Source organism: Rhinolophus ferrumequinum, chromosome X (genome assembly GCF_004115265.2).
Source record: "Rhinolophus ferrumequinum isolate MPI-CBG mRhiFer1 chromosome X, mRhiFer1_v1.p, whole genome shotgun sequence".
Classification (NCBI taxonomy): Eukaryota; Metazoa; Chordata; class Mammalia; order Chiroptera; family Rhinolophidae; genus Rhinolophus; species Rhinolophus ferrumequinum.
The window spans coordinates 30,205,728-30,226,928 of record NC_046284.1 but is presented as its reverse complement, the minus strand read 5'-3'; the positions used below and the strand labels follow the sequence as shown (position 1 = coordinate 30,226,928).

General features: G+C 38.4%; 1 pseudogene; it reads right to left on the bottom strand.

The window, feature by feature from the left end:
* Positions 1–797: 797 nt before the first annotated feature.
* LOC117034779 (translationally-controlled tumor protein-like) overlaps positions 798–21,201 on the bottom strand; it is a 39,144-nt pseudogene continuing 18,740 nt past the window's right edge.

Sequence of the window (21,201 nt, the reverse complement as noted above, 5' to 3'; positions counted from 1 at the left end):
TTCAATTGTTGCATAAGATAGTTTATAGAACAAAAAGATTTATTGGATTGTTAATCGCTGCTATAATGGAAATAATTGCTATAACCACTGTTGCTGCTGTTTCTGGTGTTGCTTTGCCTCAAACTGTTCAAACTACTGAATTTGTGCAACAATGGCATGAGAATGCAAGTAAAACTTGGAATCAACAGGTTAAGATAGATGAGGAAATTAATGTTAGATTAGTAGATTTAGAGACAACTGTAGTTTTTCTTGGTGATCAATTAGAGAATTTGCGCACTATGATTACTCTTAAATGTGATTGGAATGTAACCACTTTTTGTGTAACCCCTTTTGCTTATAATCAAACTCGTACTCCTTGGAATGATGTTCGTGCTCATTTGTTGGGGCACAGACCTAATCTCACAGTGGACATTGTACAATTACAGCAAGAAGTTGATCAAATGTCTAGTGCTAAGCTTCAACTGCTGCCTGGAGAGGACATTCTTTCAGCTGCAGCAGATGGACTTTCTTCTCTAAACCCTGTTAATTGGATGAAGAAATGGGGTATTGGGTTTATTGGTGTTATTGTAGCACTGATTGCTATGTTTTGTTTGCTTTGTTTAGTATTCGGATGTGGACAAGCCTCCCTCCGAAAGGCATTGAATGAAGAAACGGCACGGTCTGTTTTCCTCACACTGCAAAAACAAAACGGGGGAGATGTTGTCACACAGCAGCCTGGTCGTCTGTCCCCTTTAGCCTTTCCTTAGGAAAGAGGGTCGCAGGGTTGTATGCCCTAGGGGGTTGAGTTAATAAGTCTCTTATCTAGGTCCCAGTATGCAGGGTCTGCGGTCGAAGACGAGTAAGTTTCCTCTAGGGAGGGACGACTTAAGCCAGACGGGACCCCGGGGACCCCCATGAATATTGCTAAAGCTTAGAGGAAGCTCTCCTCTTAAAGTTCCATCACAGGTTGCTGACGCATGGCTCATGCGGCAGAGACCTTGATGTGCAAGGAACAATAGTGGAGCGGAACCTCCTGGCTCCTCGTTTATCTCATGGGAAAGCAATACAGAGACCCGCTCCTCCCTAGGCTTAGCATACTGCACCAGCGACCACCTGGGGACAGTGCTTAGGTTGCTTTGGGAGACAATGAATGGGTATTGGCGATAAGGTGTTTGTCTTAAGCGGTGTTTGAGATGTAACAGACCCTGCTCAGAGTCACGTAGTGCCTTTTGGAAAAATCAATAAATACTCAGGAGAGACCCCATTCAGGGCTCCAGTCTTTTATGGCTGCGAGTCCCTTGGTCCTCTGTGATTTCTTACTATATAAGTGTTTGTGTCTTTATTTCTTAACCTAGCCCTCGCCGCCTCCCTCGTTTCTTCCCACTGCTTGTGTTGTGCAGGTCGCAACAAAAGAAGAAATGAAAAACAAAGTCAGCAAAAGGAAAGCAATAATGAAAATCAGAGCAGAGTTAAATGAAATACAGAATAAAAAGATAACAGAAAAAATTAATGTGACAATGAGCTGGTTCTTTGAAACGATTAATAAAATTGACAAACCCTTGGATAGACTTACTGAAATAAAAAGAGAAGACACACACACACACACACACACACACACACACACACACACACACACAAAACATACAAATCAGAAATGAAAGAGGGGATGTTACCATGAATGCCACAGAAATACAAAAGATCATCCAAGAATACTATGAAGGACTATATGCCACCAAATTCAATAACCTAGAAGAAATGGAGAAGTTCTTAAAAAAACTTTGGCCTTAGTAGACTGAGTAACAAAGAATTGGAAAATCTAAATAGAAAGATCACCAGTAAGGAAATTGAATCAGTCATGTGAAACCTCCCCAAAAGCAAAAGTCTGGGACCAGATGGCTTCACTAGTGAATTCTACCAAACATTCAAGGAGGATCTAATACCTATCCTATTCAAATGCTTCCAAAAATTGGAAGAAGAAACAGTATTCCCTAACTCATTTTATGTGGCAACATTACCCTCATATCAAAACCTGGTAAGGCTAACAAAAAATAGAAAATAACAGACTAATATCTCTGATGAATACAGATGCAAAAATCCTAAACAAAATTCTAGCAATTTGAATGCAACAATGCTTCAAAAAGATTATACATCAAGACCAAGTGGGGGTCATCCCAGCGGCACAAGGATGGTTCAACATAAGGAAATCCATCAATGTGAAGCACGACATAAACTAAATAAAGAACAAAAATCATATGGTTATATCAATAGATGCAGAAAAAGCATTTGACAAAATACAATATCCATTTTTGATTAAACATTTAATTAAATGGTTATAGAAGGAAAATTTGTTAACATAATAAAGGTCATATCTCACAAACCTCAACTCATATCATAATCAACAGTGAAAAACTGAAATCCTTTGCTCTAACTTTCAGGAGAACAATGGGGATCTCCCCTATCACCTCTGCTTTTCAACAGAGCATTGGAAGTCTTAGCCAGAGCAATCAGGCAAGAGAAAGAAATAAAAGGCATCCAAATTGGGAATAAAGAAATTACATTGTCACTCTTTGCAGATGACATGATGCTATATATAGAAAACCCTAAAGTATCCACCCAAAAGCTATTAGAAACAATAAGCGAATACAGTCAAGTTGCCGGCTACAAGTTCAAGGTACAAAAGTGCATTGCATTCCTATATACTAACAAGAAAATCTCAGAAAAAAAAATAAAACAATTCCTTTTGCAATTGCAAAAAAAAAAAAAAAAAAAAAAAAAGTGAATACCTAGGAATTAACTTAACCAAGGATATGAAATGCCTATATGCTGAGAACAATAAGACATTTTTAAAGAAATTGAAAAAGACACAAAGAAATGGAAAGATATTCCATGTTCATGGATTGGAAGAATCAACGTAGTTAAAATGGTTATATTACCCAAAGCAATACACAGATTTAATGCAATCCCCATCAAAATCCCAGTGGCATTTTTTTAAGTAATAGAACAAACCATAATCCGATTTGTATGGAAAAACAAAGACCCCAAATAGCCAAAGGAACCTAAGAAAAAAGAACAATGCTGGAGGCATCACACTCTCTGACTTCAGCTTGTACTACAGAGCAACAATAATAAAAACAGCATGGTATTGGCAGATAAAACAGACACACAGACCAACGGAACAGAATTGAGAACACAGAAATAATCCCACATAAATGTTGACAGACAATTTTTGACAAATAATTCAAAAACATACAATGAAAAAAAGACAGAATCTTCAATGAATGGTGCTGGGAGAATTGGAAAGTCACATGCAAAACAATGAAAGTAGACTGCTGCCTGTCACCATGTACCAAAATTAATTCAAAATGGATTGAAGACCTAAACATAAGACCTGAAACAATAAATTTCATAGAAGAAAACAGGTACTAAACTTATTGACCTAGGGTTCAAAGAGTATTTTATTACTTTGACATCAAAGGCAAGGGAAGTAAAAGCTAGAATAAATGAATGGGACTATATCAAACTAAAAAGCTTCTGTATAGCAAAATAAATAATCAACAAAACAAATAGGCAATCAACCAAATGGGAGAAGATTTTTGCAAACAACGTTTCCGATAAGGGGCTATTATCCAAATATATAAGGAACTCATACAACTCAACAATAAAAAAACAAACAATCCAATTAAAAAATGGGCTGAGGACCCGTAGAGACATTTCTCCAAACAGGACATACAAATAGCCAATAGACATATGAAAAAGTGCTCAACATCACTAATCATCAGAGAAACGCAAATCAAAACCTCAATGAGGTATCACCTCCCTCCAGTTAGAATGGCTATCATCAACAAGACAAATAGTAACAAGTGTTGGAGAGGCTGTGGAGAAAAAGGAACCCTCATACACTGTTGGTGGGAATGCAGATTGGTGCAACCGCTATGGAAAGCAGTGTGCAGGTTCCTCAAAAAATTAAGAATAGTATTACCATATGGCCCAGCAATCCCTCTCCTGGGTGTCTACCCAAAAAGTCTGAAAACATTTATCTATAAGGTAATATGTGCTCCCATATTCATTGATGCTTTATTTACAGTGGCCAAGGCATGGCAACAACCAAAATGTCCTTCAGTAAATGAGTGGATAAAGAAGTTGTGTTATATATACACAGGGAATAATATTCTGCCATAAGAAAAGATGAAATAATACCAGTTTGCAACAACATGGATGGATTTTGAGATTATAATATTAAACAAAATAAGTCAGACAGAAATGTCAAGAACCATATGATTTCACTGATGTGTGGTATATAAAAATGAAAACAACAAAAGAACAAGGCAAACAAATGAAGAAACAAAAACTCAGACATAAACAATAGTTTAGTGGTTACGAGTGTGTAAGGGGGGAGGGAGCTCTAGAAGAGTGTAAACGGTGTCAAATATATGGTGATGGAACGAGAACTGACTCTGGTTGGTGAACACATAATGTGAGATATAGATGATGTATTACAGAATTGTACACCGGAAATCTATGTAACTTTACTAGCAATTGTCACCCCAATAACCTTTAATTAAAGAAATAAATTTAAAAATTTAAAAATGTGAGGGATACCTCAGCTGCAGATGTCCCCACTCCCCAGAGGAACGAGGGGTCCCAGCCCCTCCCCAGTCCTAGTTTCCAGTGCTGGGGCGATAAGTCGCCATAATTTCTGGCTATGGAAACCAGTTGAGATTGTGACCAGAGGAGATTGTGACTGAGTGAGATCGAGGTTGGCTAGAGTCTGAGATGCTCCTCATAAAGGGTCTGCACCATAATTGCTCATTGATGGAATCACTGGCTCAGGGTTCCAGCACTGGAGCAGCAGTTGGAGTGGTGGCAGGAACATAGGGTGGGAAACTGAGTAGTCTGGCTTCAGGACGGGGGCTGGAGGCGCAGCTTTCTCCTGGACTGTGGAGCTGTCAGAGGCCATTGTTTCTTTGTTGAGCCCTCCCCCTTCCCAGCACCAAACACAGATGGCCACTATATCTGAGTCTCCATCAAGCTGGCTAACACTGCTTGTTTATCATATGACCTCGTGATTCAAGACCCCATCCCACCCAACTTTTGGGCACACTGAAGCTGCTTCCAGTGGCTTTTTCGTATAAACTGCCTTTCTTGGCTCATGCTGCAGACTTTCCTAGGGTTTCTCAAAGGTTTGCAAAACTGAGGCAAGCATCATCTGGCTTGATCATGTCCCGTACCTCTGGGTGAGCAGCCTTAAGTCTGGCACTAGCAGCAGCTTGCCTTGGTTCATGGCTTGTCCTCCCAAGGCACTTCCAAGTACAGATTGGGCAGTGGCCATCATTGGATTTCTTTGTGGCTCCTGATGGGTGGATCCTGGGCACTGAGTGCAGCTGAACTTGACCTTCAGTGGGTCAAACAAACAAACAAAAAACTGAGGTAGCAATACTTATGCCATACAAAACAGACTTTATAACAAGAGACAAAAAATGACATAGTAATCCCACTTTTGAGTATTTATCCAAAAAAATGCATAATGCTACTTTGAGGGGACATGCTCATCCATATGTTCATTGCAGTATTATTTACATAAACCAAGATATGAAGCCAACCTGTGTGTCACTAAATGGATGAATGGATAAAGAAGAGGTGGTACATATGTATATAATGGAATATCACTCAGCTGTAAAAAAAAAAAAAAATTAAAAGTCTTGCCATCTGTGACAACATGGATGGACCTAGAGTGTATTGTGCTGAGTGTAGTAAGTCAGACAGTAAAAGACAAAGGTCATGTGATTTCACTTATAAGTGGACTCTAAAGAAGAAAATAAACAAACAAGTGAAACAGAAACAAACTCATAGATACAGAGAACATTTTGATGGTTGCCAGATAGGAGGGTTGTTCGGGGTGGGTGAAAATGGGAAGGGATTAAGAAGTACACATTGATTGTTACACACTACACATGGGTATGTAGGATATAGCATAAGGAATGTAATCAACAATATTGTAATAACTATGCATGGTGTCTGATGAGTACTAGATCTCTTGGGGTAATAGATGGGGGTTGAGGCAGAATTAAAAAGGTAAAGGGATTAAGAAATACAAATTGGTAGTTACAAAATAATCATGGGGATGTAAATTATATGGAATATAATCAAGAATATGGTAATAACTATGTATAGTTCCAGGTGGGTACTAGTCAGGGAGGTCACTTTCTAAATTTTATAAATGTCTAATAACTATGCTGTACACCTGAATTTAATATAAAATAATATTGAATATCAACTCTAATTGAAAAATTATAAAGGGAAGATAAAGAAGAATAAGAGGTTCAAAATTCCAGATATAAAACAAATAAGTCTTTGGGATGTAATATACAGCATAGGAAATACAGTCAATAATATTGTGATAGTGTGGTTCAGTGTCAGATGGTTGCTGGACTAATCATGGTGATCACTTCTTCATAGGGAGTATAATCAACAATATGGTAATAAATCTGTATAGTGCCCAGTGGGTACTGTTGAATAACTGTGATGTACACCTGAAGCTAATATATTGTATTTTAGCTATATTTTATTAAAAATCTTTCTAATAAAGAGTAAGAATTTACAAAAGTTTGTTGCTGACTTTGAAAAAAAAAAAACTAGCTTTAATGTCCTGATGTGGATGAAAATTTGTTTGCAGAAAACTCAAGCATGAATTGGAGAAAAAAGACAACATGAATGTATAACTTTCCTGAAAAATCTGAGAAAAAAAACAAAGGAGATATCTGAGGATATGTGGATCCAGGCAAAGTATTTTGAAACATGGTAGATATTAGTACTTCTTTGTGATGAAAGTGAGAAAGAATGGATGTGTGCTGAATTAATCCATATAATCATAATAATGCTGTTTTTAATATTTTAGCTAATATTTTAAAGGTATATTTAAATCTAAATACATATTATTAAGGTGATAGTGCATTTAAGGGAAGAAGTCTGCATGGATCTGTAGCCTTAAATATTCCAAAACTCAAAAAATGAACTCAAAATATGAATATTTAATGAAGAAGATGTGTTCCACTGAAACATATTTTCATCAGAAAATTTACTTACTGGAAATACATAATCTTAGAAAAGAGGGGTTAAGGAAAATGATATTAAGGACAAATTCTGTCAATGCTTTCTTCACACAATCTTTAACATTGTTGCCTTCATTGCAATTCCTACTTTAATCATCTAATTCTGGGACTCTTTATCCCTTGCCTGAGTTATTACAGAAGAATATTCACTGATTTCCCTACCAGTCTATCCCTATACTGGTGTATCTAATACTCTGCTGTAATGTATCTTGCCTAGCAAAGTTCTAACTTGGATGTTTCAAGGCTGCCACAATTTAACCTATGTGAGCTTTTAGCTATATCTCTCACTGCTCTTCTACTCTCCTGCATCCTGTACCATTATATTCCAGCTAAAAGTGACTATTCATTTCCAAAACTGCCTTAAATTTATGCATTTCCCCATGACCACTGCCTAAATAAGTCAAAACCATATTTATGAGTAACAGTGGGAGGAAGTGAGAATGAAGGAGCTGGAGAAGAGTGGAGGGCCTTTTGTTTATAATGCTAAATCGGTTACTTTTAGTTATACGACCATGGGTAAGTTTTTGGTCACTGTGAGCCCTTGTTTCCTCAAGTGTAAAATAACTTGATTGCATTATTGTGAAGATATAAGCGGTATGTATAAAGAACCTGTCAAGTATCTGGCAAACTGAACTTGCTCAAGAGTGGGTGGTAGCTATTACTATTATTATAAACTTCACTTAAATAAAGACTTCCCCAGTGAAGTCTTACCAGATGTCTTTGCTGTGTTTCCACAGTACTTTGTTGACATCTTTAATTGATATTTCACAATCTGGTCTGAACTATATTATTTGTGCATGCATCTATTTTTCTCATACTAGCAAATGCAGTACTATTCATTAAGAACACTGTCTCTGAAATCAGAAAGACCTGAATGAAAAACCTAGCTCCTCTATTTACAAACTATGTGACTTTACATGAGAAACTGCTTTGCCTGAGTTTTTCCATCTATAAAGTACAGATAAAAATAGAAGCGAATTCATGTGAGTTATGGCAAAGTATGTAAATATTAGGTGAAGTATATGAAATACAGTAAGAAATCAACAAATGTAAAATGTACTTGGTTTTAAACTATTTTTAAAAGTAATTCCTTATTTTTCAATTACAGTCGACATACAATATTATATTAGTTTCAGGTGTACAACATAGTGATTAGACATTTATATAACTTAAAGTGATCACTGATAAATCTAGTACCCACCTGACACCATACATAATTATTACAATATTATTGACTATATTACTTATGCTATACTTTACATCCCCATGGCTATTTTGTAACTATAGATTTGTACTTCTTAATCCCTTCACCATTTTCATCCACCTCCCCAACCCCCTTCCAGCTGGCAACTATCAAAATGTTCTCTGTATATATAAGTTTTTTTTTTTTCTTTTGTTTGTTCATTATTTTGTTCTTTAGATTCCACATATAAGTGAAATCATATGGTATTTGTTTTTCTCTGTCTGACTTATTTCATTCAACATTAATACCTTCTAGGTTCATCCATGTTGATGCAGATGGCATGATTTCATTCTTTTTTTTATGGCTGAGTAGTATTCCATTGTATATATGTATTGTACAAATCTTCTGTATCCATTCATCTGTTGATGGACACTTAAGTTGATTCCATATTTTGGCTATTGCAAATAATGCTGCAGTGAACATGTGGCTACACACATCTTTTCTGTTTAGTTTTCGGATTCTTCATATAAATAACCAGAAATGGAATTACTGAGTTCTTCTTTGTCTCTTGTTATAGCCTTTGTTTCTATTTGTTTTGTATAATAATTGCTATCCCAGCATTTGTTGTTGTTGTTTTCATTTCCATTTTCACGGAATGCTTTTTTCTGTTCCTTTACTTTCAGTCTGTGTGTCTTTCAACCTGAAGTGAGTCTCTTATAGGTAGCATATGTGAGGATATGGTTTTGTTATCCATTCACCCACCCTATGTCTTATGATTGGAGCATGTAGTTCATTTAAATTTAAAGTAATTATCGATAGATATATAGTTATTGACATTTCATATCTTTTATCTTTCTTTTCTTTCTTTCTTCTTAAAGAAGTCTCTAACATTTCCTGTAATACTAGTTTGGTGGCAATGAACTCCTTTTGGGTTTTTTGTTTTTTTTGTCTGGGAAGCTATTTATCTGTCCTTCAATTTTAAATGATTGCCTTGCTGGGTAGATTAATCTTGGTTGTAGGTCCTTGCTTTTCATCAATTTGAATATTTTGCACCAATTCTTTTTGGCCCACAAATTTCTGTTGAGAAATCAGCTGACAGTTTTATGGTAGCTCCCTTGTAGCTAACTAACTGCTTTCCTCTTGCTGCTTTCAAGGTTTTCTCTTTGGGGGGCAGCTGGATGGCTCAGTTGGTTAGAGTGCGAGCTCTTAACAAGCTTGCCGGTTTGGTTCCCACATGAGCCAGTGAATTGCTCCCTCCACAACTAGATTAAAAACAATGGCTTAAGCTTAATGCTGAGCTGCCAGCGGGTGACAAGTTTGCTCTGTGGTTAGAGCGCAGTACTCATAACACTAAGGTTGCCGGTTCGAGTCCCACATGGGCCAGTGAGCTGTACCCTGCACAACTAGATTGAAAACAACAACAACAACAACTTGACTTGGAGCTGATTTGCGCCCCTCACAACTAGATGGAAAAACAATGACTTGACATTCTGGAAAAACACACTGTCCCCAGTATTTCCAAATAAAAAATCAAATAAAATTGAAACAGAACATTCGAAAACAAGTTTAAAAAAATTCTCTCTTTGCTTTACCGTTTTACATTTTAATTATAATATTTCTTGTGTGGGCCTCTTTGGGTTCATCTTGTTTGGACTATGAGCTTCTGGAGCTGGTATGTCTATTTCCTTCATCAGGTTGGAGAAGTTTTTTTCCATTAACTCTTCAAATAGGTTTTCAATTCCTTGCTCTCTTTCTTTTCCTTGCATTACCCCTGTAAAACAAATACTGGTACACTGGATGTTGTCCCAGAGGCCCCTTAAACTACCCTCATTTTTTGGATTTTTCTTTCTTTTTGCTGTTCTGATTGGGTGTTTTCTGCTACTTTATCCTTCAAATCGCTGATTCAATGCTCTGCTCCATCTAAACTACTGTTGACTCCCTCTACTCTATTCTTCATTTCAGTACTTACACTCTTCATATCTGACTGGTTACATTTTATGTTTTCTAGCTCCATTTTTGAAGTTCTCACTGAGATCATTGGGCATCCTTATAGCCAGTGTTTTGAACTCTGTATCTGATAGATTGCTTGTCTCCATTTTTTAAATTTATTTTTCCGGAGTTTTGTTCTACTATTTCATTTGGGACATGTTATTTTGTCTCCTTATTTTGACTGCTTCACTGTGTTTGTTTCTATGCATTAGGTAGAGCTGCTATGTCTCCTAGTTTGGGTAGAGTAGCCTTATGTAATAAGAATCCTGTGGGGCCCAGTGTCTCAGTCTCCTTGGTAACATGAGTCAGGTGCTCCAGATGTGACACTTGTGCAGTTTGTGTTTGTCTTGCTGTTTTCAGTCAGCCTTTATTGCCATTGGAGTGTTAATGGGATGGATTAACCCTCAGGCTGACTTGTTGTAAAGACTGACCATGCCTACAATGGAAGAGCAATTATGCATGGGCTAACCCTATGGAACAGGACTCTCTTTAGTGGTGCTCCAGTACCTATTCATTCTGCCCTTGCCCTTTGTGTGTGTGGTTTGTGGAGGTGGTTGGGTCATGTTCTGGAATGTTCTGAACTTGGCCACTGGGTGTGTTGGTTCTGGGGCCTCATGGGAGGAGCTCCGGTGCAAGCCAAGTTCAGCTGATGCCTGTTCCCTGTGCAGGGACATTTGATATGAGCTATAAAGTGATCTGCAGATGGTTGCCACTTGTGGTGGGCTTGGCAATACCTGGGAGATGATCAGTGGTGAACTGAGGCTGGCAGCCACTATTTCCAGATTTGGGACTTCTTAGGAAAAGTTACAGGGCATGCTGAGACCAGATATTGCTTGTTTGAAGTTTGTGAAACTTTGGGCAGTTTTACAAAAGTCCACAGCATGAGCCAAGACAGGCTGTTTACATGGAAATGCCACTGGAAGTGGCTTGGCAGGGCCAGTAATTTGGGTGGGGTGGGGTGTCAGGGAATCACTATGGCAGGACAAACAGTGTTAGCCAGATTGATGTAAATTCATATATGGCACCCACCTGCTTGTGTAGGCTGGGTGGAGGTAGGGCTCAACAAAGAAAAATAGCTTCTGCCAGCACTTTTGTCTGGAAGAAAGCTGTCCCTCAAGCCCTCACTCTGAAGCCAGACAATTCAGTCCCTCTCCCTATATCTCCATATGACCCTGATTACTTTTGAGATGCTGTCCCAATTCTGGAGCTCAGCGTGAGTGAGTCTGTCCCTGAGTAAATCTATACAAGGGCCCTTTAAGTGGAACAACTGGGACTCTAGCAGCCCTCCATCTTACTCAGCCACACGTTCTGCTGTTTTTCACAGTAAGAAATTATGGGGTCTTCTTTCTCTTGTACTGGAACCCTGGGCTGGGGAGCCTAGTGTGGGGCTGGGACCCCTCACTCCTCAGGAGGACCACTATAGCCTAAACAAATCTCTTGAATTTCAACCACCCCACATGGGTGTGGGACAAGCCAGTTCCATGTTTTTCCCCTGCTTCCATTCTTAAGGTTGCTTCTTCTGTATATCCTTACTTATAGGATTTCTGTTCAGCTAGACTTCAGATGATTCTCAGTGACAGTTATTCTGTATTTGCAATTTTTTTCATTCTTTTAAAAAGATTTTATTTAAATATAGCTAACCCATACAATATTATATTGGCTTCAGGTGTATACCATAGTTGTTTAACAGTTATATACCTAAAGAAGTAATCACAGAGACAACAAAGAAGGCACAGTAGGTAAATGCTGTGTTTACCTTCTCTCACAACAACATCAAAATCACAACTAATCTACAAAACAACCATTATTGAGAATTGCCTAAAATCAAGCTGAGCTGAAGCCTTTCAATTAAAGACTTGCAGAAGAAGCCACCTTCAGACTGGTAGGAAGGTCAGAAACACAGGTGTTTCACACCTGTGTGTTACCATTAAAGATAGGGAGGGTTATTTCAGCTGTGGGAGTCCTCCCATCACCTAGAGGAGTGAGAGATACCAGCCCCACCCCAGCCCAGGGTTCCAGTGCTGGGGAGAGAAGTCACCATAGTTTTTAGTTGTGAAAAACAGCAGAGATTGACTGAGTGAGATAGTGTGGCTGCACTCATAGGCCATCCTGTTAAAGGAATTGCATGCAGACTTACCCACCAACAGAATCACTTGTTCTGAGCTGCAGCATTGGGGTAGCAGCTGGAAAGGCAGCAGGGACAAATGGTGGGGAATTGAGTTGTCTGGCTTGGGATGGGGGCTGGAGAGGTGGCTTTCTCCTGGATGGGGAAGCTGGCAGAGGTCATTGTTTCTTTGTTGAGCCCTCCCTCTTCCCGGTGCGCGAACACAGGCAGCTGCCATTTCTGAGTCTCCACTGTTTGTTCGCCATGCCCTGGTAATTTGAGACCTGGACATCCCCAACTTTTGGGCACACCAGGCTGCTTTCAGTGATCACTTACCTTGGCTCAAACTGCACATTCCTAGAGTCTCTTGAAGGTTTGCAGAACCCAGACAAGCAGCATCTGGCTTGAGTGTCTCCTGTACCTCTGGCTGAGAAACCCTAAGCCGGCACTAGTAGCAGCAGGCCTTGGTTCATGGCTTGGCGTCTCAAGGCACTTCCAAGCATAGCACGGGTGGCAGACATCTGAGGATTTTTTTCTGGCCCCCGCTAGGGAGCCCTGGGTGGGGCACAGGCTGTGGCTGAAGTAGACCTACAGTGGATTCCCTCCAAGGTGGTCCTGGGGCTGGTGCCATCAGTGGCCAGCTTCAAACAAGCTGGAACGTCACCTAGCCATTTCTAAATATGACACACCTAAGGGGTGGATTGGGCAGGCACTGGAGTCCTGTGAGGCAGATGCTGCTCTGTAGGATCAGCCCCTGCACAACAACTCTTCCACTGTAGTCAAGGCCAGTCCTCACAACAAGTGAGCCCAAGGGTCAGTCCCTCACAGTGATGTGCAATTATCAACCAAGGCTCAACTACAAAAGGAGGTCACACACAGCCCACACAAAAGATGCACCTGGAGCACATAGCTCAGGTGACCAGAAAGACTGCACCACTGAAACCCATAGCCCACCGACTACATAAGGCCACTGTACTAAGACTGGAGGACATAGCAGCCCTACCTAATACATAGAAACAAACACAGGGAGGCAGCCAAAATGGGGAGACAAAGAAACATGTCCCAAATGAAAGAACAGAACAAAGCTCCAGAAAAAGAACTAAGCGAAACGGAGATAAGCAATCTATCAGATGCAGAGTTCCAAACACTGGTAATAAGAATGCTCAATGATCTCTTCAAAAAGAACCAGTGAGAAATAAAGGATACAATAATGGAAATGAAGAATATATTACAGGAATCAACAGTAGATTAGATGAAGCAGAGGGTATAGAAGATAAGGTAACAGAAAACACCCAACCAGAACAGGAAAAAGAACAAAGAATAAAAAAAAAATGCAGAGAGTTTAAGGGGCCTCTGGGACAATATCAAGCGTACCAATATTTACATTACAGGGGTATCAGAAGGCAAAGAGAGAAAGCAAGGAATTGACACCTATTTGAAGAAATAACGACAGAAAATTTCCCTAACCTGGTGAAGGAAATGGACATAGCAAGCCCAGGAAGCACGGAGAGTCCCAAGCAAGATAAACTCAAAGAGGCCAAAACCAAGACACACGGTGCCTGCCCAAGACACATCATAATTAAAATGCCAAAGGTTAAATACAAAGAGAGAATCTTGAAAGCAGCAAGAGAAAAGCAGTAAGTTACCTACAAGGGAGCCCCCATAAGAATAGCAGTTGATTTCTCAACAGAAACTTTGCAGGCAAGAAGGGAGTGACAGGAAATATTCCAAGTCTTGAAAAGAAATGACATACAAACAAGATTGCTCTACCCCACAAGAATGTCATTTAGAATTGAAGGATAGATAAGGATTTTCCCAGACAAGTAAAAGCTGAAGGAGTTCATCACACCAAGCCAGTATTACAAGGACTTTTAGAAGGACTTCTTTAAGATGGGAGGGGTGTTAAGGATGGGTGAAAGGGGAAGGGATTAAGAAGTATATATTGGTTGTTACACAGTAGTCATGGGGATGTAGGGTATAGCATAAGGAATATAATCAACAATATTGTAATAACTGGGTATTGTGCTAGAAAGGTACTAGATCTATCAGGTTGATAGATGGGAATGGGGTTGGGGTCAGGGTGGAAAAGGTGAAGGCATTAAGAAATATAAATTGATAGTTAATACAGTATGGGGAATATAATCAACAATATTGTAAAGATCACATAAGGTGCCAGATGGGCACTGGACTTATCAGGGGGATCACGTCATAGACTGTGTAGATAGATGCCTGGCCAATGTGCTATACACCTGAAGAGCTGAAGTCGAATATTGAATGTCACATATACATATATATAAAGGGGTGTGTGTGTGTGTGTGTGTGTGTGTGTGTGTGTGTGTGTATATATATATATATATATATATATATATATATATATATATATGTTTATAAAGTCACAGGATGTGGAGTACAACACAGGGAAGATAGTCAATGGTATTATAACAGTTATATAAGAGGTCAGAGGGGTACTAGCTTGGGGGGTGAGTTATTACTTTATGAGGTGTTTAAATGTCTAACTATTACGTTGCTTTTTACACCTGAAAGTAATTTGAAAATTCATTGAAAAAGAAGTAATCACTATGATAAGTCTAGTAAATATATGATGCCATACAATGTTATTACAATATTATTGACTACATTTCCTATGTTGTACCCCATGACTTATGATCCCCATGACTTATTTATTTTATAACTGGAAATTTATTCCCCTTCACCTTCTGCCCAACTTTTTTTCAAAAATTTTCAATTACAGTTGTCTTTCAATATTATTTATATTAGTTTTAGCTGTATAGTCTAGTTGTGAGACATTTATAAAACTTATGAAGTGATCCCACAAGATTTCTAGTATAACTTGGTACTAGTACTATACACAGTTATTACGATATTGTTGACTATAAAGCCTATACTGTACTTTACATCACTGTGACTATTTTGTAACTACCAATTGTACTACTAAATCCCTTTACCTTCTTCTCTCAGTCCCTCAAACTCCCTCCCATCTGGCAAACATCAAAACGTTCTCTATATCTATGAGTCTGCTTTGTTTGTTCATTTATTTTGTTGTTTAGATTCCACATGTAAGTAAGATCATATGGTATTTGTGGTTTTCTGTCTGACTTAATTCACTTAGCATGATACCTTTCAGGTTCATTCATGTTGTAACAAATGGTAAGGCTATTCATTTTCATGTCCGAATAATATCCCATTGTATATGTGTACCATTTCTTTGTTATGTCATACCCTATTGATAGGCGCTTAGATTGCTGCCATATATAGGCTGTTGTAAACATTACTGCAATGAACAAATGGGTGCATATATTTTTTGAATTATTGTTTCTAATTTCTTTAAATACCCAGAAGTGTAATTGCTGGGTCAAAAGGTAGTTCAATTTTCGAATTTTGAGGATTCTTCATATTCTTTTCCATATTGGCTGCAGCAATTTGCAATCCTACCAACAGTGCATGATGGTTCCCTCTTCTTTACATGCTTCCCAACATCTTTTGTTTATTGATTTATTGATGCTAGTCATTCTGACAGGTATGAGGTGATATCTCATTTGGTTTAAATTTCTCTGATGATTAGAGACGTTGAGCATCTTTTCATATATCTGTTGGCCCTCTATATGTCCTCTTTGAGGAAATATCTATTCAAGTCCTCTGCCCATTTTTTTCTTCTTCATTAGATTGTTTATATTTGTGGTGTTGAGTTGTGTGAGTTCTTTTTGTAAATTTTGTATATTAAATTTTTATCAGATGTATCATTGATGAATATCTTCTCCCATTCAGATGTTGTCTTTTCACTTTGCTTATGGTTTTCTTTTCTGTGCAAAATCATTTGAATTTGAAGTAATCCTATTTGTTTTTTCTTGTTTCCCTTGCATAAGGAGATATATCCGAAGAAATATTACTATGAGAATTATCACAGAGATTACTGCCTGTATTTTCTTCTAAGAGTTTTATGGTTTGGGGTCTTGCATTTAACTCTTTAGTCCATTTTGAATTTATTCTTGTAGATGGTGCGAGAAAGTTGTCTAGTTTCATTTTTTGCTTGTACAAGATATGACAATTAAGTTCAAAAACTCACTGTCTTGTGCTTACATTGGGAGCACTGTCCAAACAGCTTGGTAAGGATTCAAAACCTTGGTATATCAGTGACTTACAACTGTGTTCCTGTCGACGTGTGGCTGTGTCTTGCTGAGTGGCATTCATTATTGTTGTGTGTTTTTGTGTACAGTCGTGAGACTATCTGAGCTTGAATTAGAGCAATGAACAAACATTAAATTTCCTGTTAAACTTGGCGAGAGTGGAAGTGAAATCAGGGACATGTTAGTCCAAGATTATGGGGATAATGCCATGAAGAAAACAGCAGTGTACAAATGGATCAAAAGTTTCTCTGAGGGGAGAGAGTGTGTCACTGATGAAGAGAGGTCAAGGCAGCCACTAACAAGCTGACAAAAACATTGCAAAAATTCATTGAATTGTGCATCAAAATTGTCCTCTGACTGTGAGAAGTATAGCAGACCAAGTAAACATCAACAGAAAAACAGTTAGGAAAGTCTTTTTTTAATTATTGTATTATTATTATTAAATTTATTGGGGTGACAATTGTTAGTAAAATTACATAGATTTCAGGTGTGCAATTCTGTATCACATCATCTATAAATTACATTGTGTGTTCACCACCCAGAGTCAGTTCCCCTTCCATCATCATATATTTGATCCCCTTTACCCTCATCTTCTACCCCCGTGCCCCTCTGGTAACCACTGAACTATTGTCAGTGTCTATGAGTTTTTGTTTCTCATTTGTTTGTCTTGTTCTATTGTTGTTTTTGGTTTATATACCACATATCAGTGAAATCATATGATTCTCTGCTTTTTCTGTCTGACTTATTTTGCTTACCATTATAGTCTCAAGATCCATCCATGTTGAAACAAATGTTCCTATTTCATCTTTTCTTACCACTGAATAGTATTCCATTGTGTATATATACCACAACTTCTTTATCCATTCTTCTATCGAAGGACATTTTGGTTGTTTCCATGTCTTGGCCAGCGTAAATCTACCTGCAATGAACATTGGAGCACATATGTTTTTATGGATAAATGTTTTCAGATTTTTGGGTTAGGTACCCTAGAGAGGGATTGCTGGGAAATATAGCAATCCTCTTCTTAATTCTTTGAGTAACCTCCACACTGCCTTCCATAGCACTTGCACCAATTTGCATTCTCACCAACTGCATATGAGGGTTCCTTTTTCTCCACACCCTCCCCAACACTTGTTACTATTTGTCATGTTGATCATAGCCATTCTAACTGTGGTGAGGTGCTATCTCATAGTGCTTTTGATTAACATTTCTCTGATGATTAGTGATGTTGAGCATTTCTTCATATGTCTATTTGCCATTTGTATGTTCTCTTTGGAGAAATGTTTCTTCAGGTCCTCTGCCCATTTTTTAAATTGGATTGTTTGTTTTCATGTTGTTTTTGAGTTGTATGAATTCCTTGTATATTTTGGATATCAGCCCCTTATCAGTTGCGCTGTTTGCAAAACTCTTCTCCCATTCCATTGGTTGCTTCTTTATTTCGTTGATGGTTTATTTTGCTGTGCAGAAGCTTTTTAGTTTGATATAGTCCCATTCGTTTATTTTAGGTATTGAGTTCCCTTGCCTTAGAAGTCAAATTCATAAAATACTCTTTGAACCCAAGGTCCATAAGTTTAGTACCTATGTTTTCTTTTATGCAGTTTACTGTTTTAGGTCTTTGACCACTTTGAATTAATTTTGGTACATGGTGACAGATAGCAGTCTAGTTTTATTCTTTTGCACGTGGCTTTCCAATTATCCCAGTACCATTTATTGAAGAGGCTGTCTTTTCTTCATTGTACGTTTTTGGCTTCTTTGTCAAAAATTATCTGTCCATATTTGTATGGTTTTATTTCTGGGTTCTCAATTCTATTCCATTGTTCTGTGTGTCTGTTTTTCTGCCAATACCATACTGTTTTGGTAATTGCTGCCCTGTAGTACAAGCTGAAATTCTAGGATGAAGTGCTCTATAAATGTCAGTTATATGCATTTCATGTAATGTGTCATTTAAAGCAGATATTTCCTTATTCATTTTGTGTTTGAATGATCTATCCATAGCTGTCAATGATGTGTTTAGGTCCCCTACTATAATTGTGTTTTTGTCAGTTTCTTTCTTTAGTTCTATTAGTAGTTGCTTGGTATATTTTGGTGCTCCCTGATTGGGGGCATAAATATTGATGACTGTTGTGTCTTCTTATTGTATAGTCCCCTTTATCATTATGAAATATCCATCTTTGTCTCATGTTACCTTTTTTAGCCTGAAGTCTTTTTCATCTGATATCAGTATAGGTACACCTTCTTTTCTGTGGATACCATTTATTTGGAGTGTCAATTTCCACACTTTCCCTTTGAGTCTATGTTTGTCCTTGTAGCTGAGATGTGTCTCTTGGAGGCAGCATATCTTTGGGTATAATTTTTCGATGCAATCTGCTACTCTGTGCCTTTTTATTGGTGAGTTCAGTCAATTTACATTTAAGGTGGTTATTGATATATCAGGATTTCCTATCATTCTATCTTTGGTTTTCTGGTAAGACTGTGTTTCCATTGTTTCTTTGCCTTTTTGTTGCTATTTTTTAGTGTGGTGGTGTTCTATGATTTTCCCCTCTTTATCTTTCTTTTCTATGTTACATATTTCAGTTCTGGATATTTTTGAGTAATTACCATTAGGTTTATCTAAAACAACTTTTCATATTTAGAGTACTCCATTTTCTTCAGCCTGCTTACTTTCTCCACTCCCATATTCTGTTTTGGGCCTTACTCTGCCCCCTTTTATGTTTTTGTTTTTGTTTATGTTGTTGTTGTCTTGTTTTTTTCACAAATTATCCCTATTTATGCTAGTTGAATAGCCTCCTTCCATATTTCTTGTAGTACAGTTCATGTGTTACAAAATTCCCCCAGCTTCTGTATGTCTCGAAAGGTCTTTATTCCTCCTTCATATCTACACTATATCTTTGCTCGATATATTATTCTTGGCCCAAAATTTCTCTTTCCATAGTTTGAATATTTGATTCCACACACTCCAGGTTTGTAGAGTTTCTGCTGAAAAATCTGATGATTATATAGTGGACTTTCCTTTGTAGATTACCATCTTCTTTTCCCTGGCTGCCTTGAAGATTCTTTTTTTTTGTCATTAATTTTTGAGAGCTTCAATACAACGTGTCTTGGAGAAGGTCTGTTGGGGTAGAGGCAATTAGGTGTTCTATTTGCTTCTTGGATTCCAGGGTCCAGTGCTTTCCACATGTTTGGGAAGTTCTCATCAACTATTTATTTGAATGTACTCTCTTTTCCTTTCTCTCTTTCTTCTGCTGGTATGCCCATTATTGTTATTTTGGTCTTCCTGATGAAGTCAGAAAAGTCCTGTAGAGTTCTTTCATTTCTATTAACTCTCAAATCTCTCTCTTCTTCCATCTGTGTCATTTCCAGATTTCTATCTTCAATGTGACTGATTCATTCCTCCATGTGGTGAACTGTACTACCTATGCTGGCTGTTTCATTCTTCATTTCTTTTGTTGAGTTCTTAATCTCTAGAAATTCTCTTTGGTTCATTTTTAAAATTTCAATCTCTTTGGTAAAATGTTCTTTTTGTTCTTTTATTTTGTTTCTGAGTTTATTGAACTACCTGTCTGTGTTTTCCTGTATCTCATTGAGTTTTTTCAGAACTGCAAGATTCTCTGTCATTTAAGTCACATATCTCCATGCCTTTAAGTTCATTTTCTGGAGACGTCATTTTCTTTGTGAGCTGTCTTGTTACCTTGGTTATCCATGGCAATTAACGAATTATTTGTTCTCTTCCTAGGCATCTACAGGAGTGGGGTGTGCAACAAGGTGATAGAAAGAGGTTTTTCTTGTGTTTTCCTGTAGGTGTTGGTAGAATGTTTTATTTTCTTTCTGACTGCAGCCTTTTATTCTTTCTCACAATGTGCTGTTACATTTTCTTTGCACTATTCCAGCTTCTCACACATTGGTATGATTCTGTGGAAGGCAGGCTACTCCTCTTTGAACAGTTCGCCTGGGTCACAGGCACTGTCTCTGTGAGTCGATGTGGAGGGTTTCTGAATTTCAAAGCTCTTTCTGTACCAGATTCAGATACTGTGTGTTTCAGTGGCTGTGTTACTCCTTCAAGAATCCACCCAGATAGGTGTCAAAAGTGGTGGGGTGTGTTGTGAGAGGTTGCCCAGAGCAATGGTGGTGACCACCACCACAGCCAGTCCTGCACCCGAGGCTCCCTCCCCTTCGCTGGAACTAGTTGGGGTGCGAATCTGTGGCTGTGGGCCACAGTTCTCAGAACTACAAATATCTGTTGTTTTGTTCTTACATTGCTACCGTTCTGCTTCTAGGACTGTGAGGGTAGTGGTGGGGCTAGCTCTGGGAAGGTTAGGAGGGGGCAGCTAAACTGAGTGCCTAAGCCTTCCATTCTCTGCTCATCAGTGAGGGCTTAAATTAGTGTTTTCACCCTTCTTCCCTCAGTCTTAATCAGAGGTCTCTGCCATACATGTTTGGTTCAGTTGTGTTATATGCTGATCCCTCAGGCGGGACTGTGAGCACTAGCAGTCTGAGTTCTTCCCTCTCCCGTGACTGTGGTAGTTCCAAAATGCAGACAGCTCAGATTTCTGAGCTCCGGTCTGTGACCTGCGCCCACATGGCCTGCACCTTCCCACTTTCCCAGCTCGCCCAATTTGCCCACTTTATTTGATTTCAGTTGTGTGCCTCTTAGTCTTGCCTGTCTGCTGAGCAGGGAGTCCTTTGTGGAGTTAT